This window comes from Balaenoptera musculus, chromosome 1, assembly GCF_009873245.2.
Source record: "Balaenoptera musculus isolate JJ_BM4_2016_0621 chromosome 1, mBalMus1.pri.v3, whole genome shotgun sequence".
In the NCBI taxonomy this organism is placed as follows: Eukaryota; Metazoa; Chordata; class Mammalia; order Artiodactyla; family Balaenopteridae; genus Balaenoptera; species Balaenoptera musculus.
In genome coordinates, this window is record NC_045785.1 from 120083468 (window position 1) to 120091240 (window position 7773).

Here is a 7773-nt window from a genome sequence, read left to right on the forward strand (position 1 = left end):
TAGCCTTCTTGAAATACTCTCTTGGTTTTCATATCACAAGACTCTTCTGGTTTTCTTCTGCTTTGATTTCCTTTTTGCCTTCATGTGTTGTTTATTCTTAAGGCTTGGTTCTAGGCCTTCTTCACTGTTTACTCTTTATTTTTCATTAGATATGACATCCACAACCTCATCTTCAGTTATCACTTGTATTCAGATGATTCACAAGTTTATATCTCCAGCCGAGAACTCCTCTCTGTATAGACCCTATTTATATAGCTTCCTAGTTAGTATCTCCTCTTGGAAGTCTTGAAAGCCCTTTAAGCTCAACGTTACCCTAAAAACCTTACTCTCCACATTTGTACTATATCACCAAGTCCAGTGGATTCTAGACTAGAGCCTGGCTACTCAAAGTGTGTTCCGAGGACCAAAAGTTGCCTCTGTGTGAGGCTTGTTAGAATAGTGAATTCTAGGTCTATCTGCAGGCTCCACTGTAGACCTACTAAATCAGGATCTACATTTTGGCAAGATTCTCAGGTGATTCACATGCACATTAAAGTATCAGAAGCATTGTAACAGAAGACTCAAATCCATCCATCTGACTTCATCTTTACTTCCAGTCCCTTAGCTACCATTCTTACCTGGTCTACTGCAATAGCTTCCTGACTTGAATTTCTTCATGTGTTCTTACTTTTCTATATGAGTATTACCTTTCTATCCAGAAGCCAAAACGTTCATCTCTAAAACACAAACAGGATTATATCAGCCCTTTTACAAATGCTATATCTTAAGAGAAAGACAAAAATCCCAACTGATTATGAGGGCTTCCAAAAATCTGTACCCTGGCAACCATTTCATCTTCATTTCATATCACTCAAATGTCCCATGTATTTTTCCATCACTGGACTTTTGCCTATGATGCTCTCTATGGTTTCCTTATTTATTTTCACCACATTTAGCTCAAATGTATTCTTCAGATCTCAATTCATAATTGCCTGACAGTCAAGATTAGGTCAGGCTCATTTGTTACATATTCTTATGTACTTTTTCTTTATAGACATTTCTCCCTCAACCCCATTTCATATATATATATATATATATATATATATATATGATAATAATTATGTTTCTTATAAGTTTTCTCAATTTCAGATTATACACTTATTAGAAAATTATTTGGTCCACATCCATCTTCCCACTTCTTGCCTCCACACCCACCCCTAGCAACCATTCATGTAATATAAACAATTGTTTGACTCTCTCTTATGTCCCCAGAGCTGGGAACATTCTATATGCTCAATACTTACCTACTGATGAAATGAAATAAACATGATCACAGTGGGCTTAGGTAGAAAATCAATAGCTCCATGCCAGGCAGGTATCTATGATTCTCTTTAATTGATAGAGCTATAGCCACAAATTTGCAGAATCTGAGCTTTTCAGAATCCAGGCTGGCTTCCCACTACTGCTAGTTCAGGCAAAGAGAGGAGGCTGTTCAGTACTTCTACCTGGACAAGCAGAGTCAATCCTGAGAGGTAGGGATAGGCTCTAGAAAGGAGGGACTATCTAATGGTAGTCCTGAAGCAAGGGTACTTTGAATTCGGGGAGAAGATGTCTTAATCACAAGGGTGAGGAAATTAGAGGGGGAAAAATATCCATCAGAACTGAGTATCCAACAGATTTTGAAGTAGGTTATCCTGCACTGGTGGGATGACTGGATTGTGAATGGCCCTTAGAGCAGCTCTAAGGCTTTCACTTAATTCAGTTAATCAAATTGTAATTATGAGTGCCATGTGAAACGTTAGTGAGGAAACCAAGAATGCTAAAACTGATTTTATATCCCTTTAAAAAATGAAACTATTGCCTAGCTATGGGTCTAAAATCTCAGAAGGTGTTTTCCCAGGTATTAATGGCTGATGAGTTCATATTTAAGAAAGCCGATACCAGTTGTTGAGACACAATATTTGAGTTGATCCTGGTCAAATAAATGGTGACAATTTATTTGAAAAAAATTCAGATCATAAACCCATGCTAACAAGAAATAGATGACATTTTTTTCTAGTCACCCAAATCAGCTGTTTACATTGATTGAATGAGTTAGATAATCACTTTCTCAATCAACAAACGTTTATTGAACATTTACTCTGTGACAGGAACTGTGCCAGGTGCTGTCAATACAGAGTGCTTAAGAAAGGACCAGTCCCTTCCTTCATAGAGCTTAGAGTGTAGTGGGAGAGATGGACAATGAACAAGTAACATGGATTAGCAGCTGCTGCTCTGACATTTTCTCCTGTTGCAGGCTTAATTTTAGTTCTTGTATTAGCTTACTAGGGCTGTCATAATCCAGTACTACAGACTGGGTGACTTAAACAGAAATTTATTTCCTATAGTTCTGAAGGCCCGAAGTCCAAGTTCAAGGTGTTGGCAGGGTTGGTTTCTTCTGAAGCCTTCTCTGCTTGGCTTGTAGATGGCCATATTCTCCATGAGTCTCCATATATTCTTTTCTCTGTGTGTCTGTTCGCTAATCTGCTCTTTTAAAAGAACATCCTCATATTAAATTAGGGCCACCTCAATGACCTCATTTTACCTTAATTACCTCTTTAAAGACTTTATTGCCAAATATAGTCCCATTCTCAGGTATTGGGTTTAGGACTTCAACACATGAAGTTGGGGGAGGGGCAACAATTCAGCCCAAGACAGTGCTTTACTATTTCTAGAAAAATATTATCCAATGAAAATATGTGAGCCACATATATAATTTAAAAATTTCCAGTAGTCACATTTTTAAAAGTAAAAGAAAATCAGATGAAATTACATTGAATAATATAATTTGCTTAATGTAATATATCCTGAATAGTGTTTCAACATTTAATCAATATAAACAATTATTAGTGAGATATTTTACATTTTTTATAAAACCTTCCGAAATCCAGTGTATTTTACACTTATTGCGCATTTGAATTTAGACACTAAACATCCATCGGAAATACTTGATTAACATTTAGTGTTAATAAAATTTACAGTTGAAGAAGTAGATGTACATAGCCCTGTTATTCCAAATACACTCTAAAACTTTTCTAATAACAGAATCCAGTATCCAGTTTTAGATTTAAATTAGATTGCATTAAATAATGTTAAGAATTTAGTTCCTCAGTCCCACTAGCTACATTTCAGGTGCTCAATAGTCATATGTGGTTAGTAGCTATCAAATGGGACAGAACAAGTCCAGAAGATACATGCCACTGTCATGTAAAATAATAGTGCTCTGAATGTCTCAACTTCTTTTAACAACCACCTGCTGTAATTTTAACTATGCTTTTTATGGTAAAGCCCCATGAACAAGAAATCCACCCCCCTTGGTAAAACAAATGGATTTAAAACATATTTGATACCCTCCAAATGCTTCTGATTTTAAGTAGTCAAACTACCTTTATACATCCTAATTAACTTTTCCAGTCCCTCCCAGGAGGTTTATTAAAGACCATCTCAGGGGACTTCTTAGGCTGGGCTCTGAGCCAAAAATTCTTCCACATACTTGCTGTCTGCTCCCCCCCACCCTCCTCCCCACTGGGTGCTAATGAGGATTTGTACAGCTGGAGATCTCACATCCTCATAGCAGGAGGCTGAGGCCTCTTCTCCCCCTCTTCTCATTCCCTCAATCCTAGTCGAGGAAGAATCCTGGGAAGGATATTTTTGTTACAGATCAGAAAATGGCCCAGTGTCTCAGGCTTTTTGATGAGGACACTAAAGTTCTCTGATCCACTTGCCCATTTGCATATTTGCTCTCTGAAGCTGTTCTAAATCAACAGGGAGTCATTTCTGGGACATGAAGACTATTATTGTGATTTTCCCTCTAGTCAGTGGTCCCTCTAAGACAGTAGGTCATTGGAATTCACACTTTGGAAACAGGGACAGGGTTATAGATCTATATATACATTATATCTTCTCCAAACTGTCCCAGCGTACTTGGGAAGAAACTCCCAAATAAGAAGATTTTGTTTCAGTGAATGATATCACTTCTCTCTTTAGACAGGCAAATGAATGAAGCTTCCAAACTCAGATTATGGCTTTCAAAACCAGGGAAGCAAAAAATGCAACATTTAATCTTAGAGTTTTCTAGCCAACCAAGCCAGCTTTCAAATGATATCATTCAGTTTTGGGCCATCTATTCAATAAAATCCAGTCATTGTTTTCCATGCTTGAAATATATAAGTGGATAAAACTGAGAAAGATTCCTATCCTCATGGTGCTTACATTTCAGTGGAGGAGACAGAGAATACACAATTATGAAAACATATACTTACAGTAGTAGTGTCAATACTATAAAGAAAAATAAAGAAAAGAAAGGACAAAGAAGGTAATAACAAGACAGGGCATAGCTATTCATTTTTTTCCAACAAGTATTTATGTACTGCCTACTCTCTGCTAGGTCCTGCACTATGTTAGGGACTGTGGAAGGATACAATGATGAACCAGACATAGTTCTTACCCTCAAGGATTGGGTTTTTGTCTAACATTAATACTTACATGCTATGTATATTTGCCATGTCTTCAAGAAGTTTTTGAGAATCCCAATCTTGCATTTTTTTTTTCTCCAAGGACATTTAGCAGGTATTATTTACACAGCATTGTTCAGCAAATCTTTTTGTTGAAAAAATGAATGAACAAATGGACAGTATGGACATGGGATTAAAAAGGGTGTTGCTGTGAATCTCAGACAATAATATCAACCATACTGTTTTTTGATATAGTAGAAAAAAGCAATGGATTAAACATGATGGAATCTGGATTCTCTAGCTCCTCCATTTCTTACTATGAGGGCTTGGACATATCTTTAACATCTTTGAACTTAAATTTCTCCATCCGTAAAATGGGGCTAATAATTGTTGCTAAATACAACAATTATTTCTATAAAGAGCAAATGTGAAAGTGCTTTGTAAACTCTAAAGCTCTATACAAAGTTAAGCAATTATTATCTGCACTAGAGCATCCCTTCATTGGTGTGGCTAATTGAATATCAACTCTGCTAAAGGAAATTAAAATTAAACAAGCTGTATTGGACAATCCAGTGTAGAAACTCAGCATGGCAGGGGTTTGCATTAAGCCCAACATAGCAAGAGGAGACCCTGGCAGAGAAAGGCAGTTAGATTTTGCTGCTAATTAGTACTTTTCCTTCAGGAGATGGAATCTTCTCTCCCTTTTACAGATCAAATTACTCATGTACCCCTATAAAAAGCATGTCAAAGTCAAAAGTGCAAGCAGTCCCAGTACAATTCGCAGAGGGAATGGCTGCAGCGAGGAGTTAGCACACCATTAATTCTCAATTAAGTGCCAATTTGCACATTGCTGGGAAAAAATTGCAAATTCTTTGTTTCTCCACTTAAAGATGTCATTCAAATCCAAGAGAGCCAAAATCTAGTGGGGGAAAGATTAATAAAGACAACTACAGATCAAATCAGGTTGTGCCAAATATCAGAAAGGGATCTCCCACATTACCAACTTGCTGAGTCCCTTTCTGTCAGCAGACAGACTAATAAGACACAGGGGTAGGGTAGATATTTATCATAATCCAGATTGGCAAGAGAAAAACTCACTTCTAGCTAGGAGTTTGCAGCTGACAAGTTCTCTGATCAAACTGGAGCAAGGAATTGGAAATTTCTACAGAGAAGAATGCATTATTTTCTGCTTTGGAGTCATCTTGTGTCTAAATCCCAGTGCTTCAGCTGCCCAATAGTCCAGCCTTGGAACCTGTCCAAAGTCAATCAAATTATTTGCTTTTTGTGGCAAAGGACCCAGTAGCAGTAATGCCCTTATGTATATTGCAGATAGGAGCTGTGTTTCTACACAGGTTCAGGAAAGCTGAACACAATGGCTGCAACTAAGTCCGCAAATTAGCGTAACTCATTCTCATCCCAAATGCATTAGACATGAAGCTTTATCACAATTTTTCATTCATTAGTAATTTATTGCACTTCTGTTTGGGACATTGAACTAAAGTGTAGAAAAGAAATATAGGTCTGTTTTTCAATAACTTACAATTTCAATGGACATAAAATACACAGGGCCTTGCTGCACTTGGATCCCTGGTAAGGCGATGTTATCATGCACTTAGGTGTTGGGTGGTGCCTATAAGATGCCTGGTAGCCAAAGCAGTAGGCTAGTGCTAATGCCTCATGCCAACAGCGCTGAGCTGGAGGGAAGAAGTCAAGCAGAACTGTCAGATAGCTTAATAAATGCTTCCCTCTTACCATCTCCTGTCACCTCATCTACTTTCCTAGGCACCAATCCTTGATTTGGTTTTGTCAGTTCTGTATTTGGAAACTCTCAACTTCTTCTCTTGTCTAATGAACTTCTGATACTGGACATTCATTTTTTCTCATGCTACTTGTTACTCACTTGTCTCGTGGATTGAATACCACTCTCATATTGTTTACCAGTTCTCTTTCCTCCACTGTGAACTTCTGGATTTGATCTTGCATGGAGCTGGACACCACATCCTAGAAGTTTTTTGTTTCTTAAAAACTTAGGTTCATTAATGGTAGCAAGCAGGGGCAGATCTTAGCACAAGGTGACTAAGCTCTCCTCAAAGCATTCATGACATTTTAAGATAGCCCTTGTGTTTTTACAGGATGCAAACAGGAGGTGGCATCCACTTTGTTCTAATTATTCTGGGAACAAGTTGTTTCCCCCTTCCTTTTATTGGGAAGTCATGCAAAGAATACCATGAGTTCCTTGCAATCCCAACAAGCTGGGTATTTTATATGCCAAGTATAGGTGGCTCTTTTGCCCCTTTTCTGTTTGTTCATCCTTGTTTTCCTCAGACCCTAATCATAAAGATGAAATCACTAGGCAACATTGAATCTAGCTCCTGATTTCTGCTTTACTAAATGTACACAATGCCTTGCCTAACATTTTGATTCCTTTCCTGGATTAGAAGTAAGAATGAAGAATTAAGTAGTTAAAGAATAACTGACTCTCTACCTCTAGCTTCCCCTTAGTAAATTTGCAGGTGGACCATGCAAGACAGAGTCCCAAGGAAGATTGGGAGAAGTCGTCTGGTCATTTAAGCATGCAATAAAACAATGACAAAGAATCTGACCTCCTGCCTTAATGATTAATTGAGATTGTTTTCCCTTTTCCCCTTTAAAAATTGTCATGGCTGAGCAGAATGTTCATAAATGGTCTCTGGACATAAGTCTACCTTCTGCCCAGATTGCCAGCTTTTCTGGATAAAGCATCTTTCCTTTCTACCAACATTTACCCCTCGATTTATTAGCTGTTGAGTGGCGAGTGGCCGAACCTGCGTTTGGTTACACAAGCACACTAGTCTTTCTCTTGGGACATGTAAGCATCTCTAACCTGCCTCTAGAAAAAACATAATAGTAAAGGACTCAGATACAGTAAAGGAATAAACAGATGAGAATTTTTGCTCAGCTATTTACCTTAGTTTTGCTAAAGCTATGGGATCTGAGACTACTCAGGAAACATATGTACAAGATAAAAACATATCAAATTACGCCAAAACTACTGGATGACTGATTAAAACAAAGTAACCAGCTTAAATCAATGGATTCTAATTGTGATGTTTGTTTTTGTACATTCCCATATACTTGATTAGGACTGCTTGTTAAAGTGGCAGAGTAAGCACATAATCTGCTCATATGATTTGATGGGCCCTGGGAAAACCCATCTACCTAAAATTATCTCTTGCAATGGCCTGCTAAATTCAACTGTATTAGTAAGTGATTCTCACTGTGAGGCTTTATCACACATTATACCTTTTGATTTTTCACAACC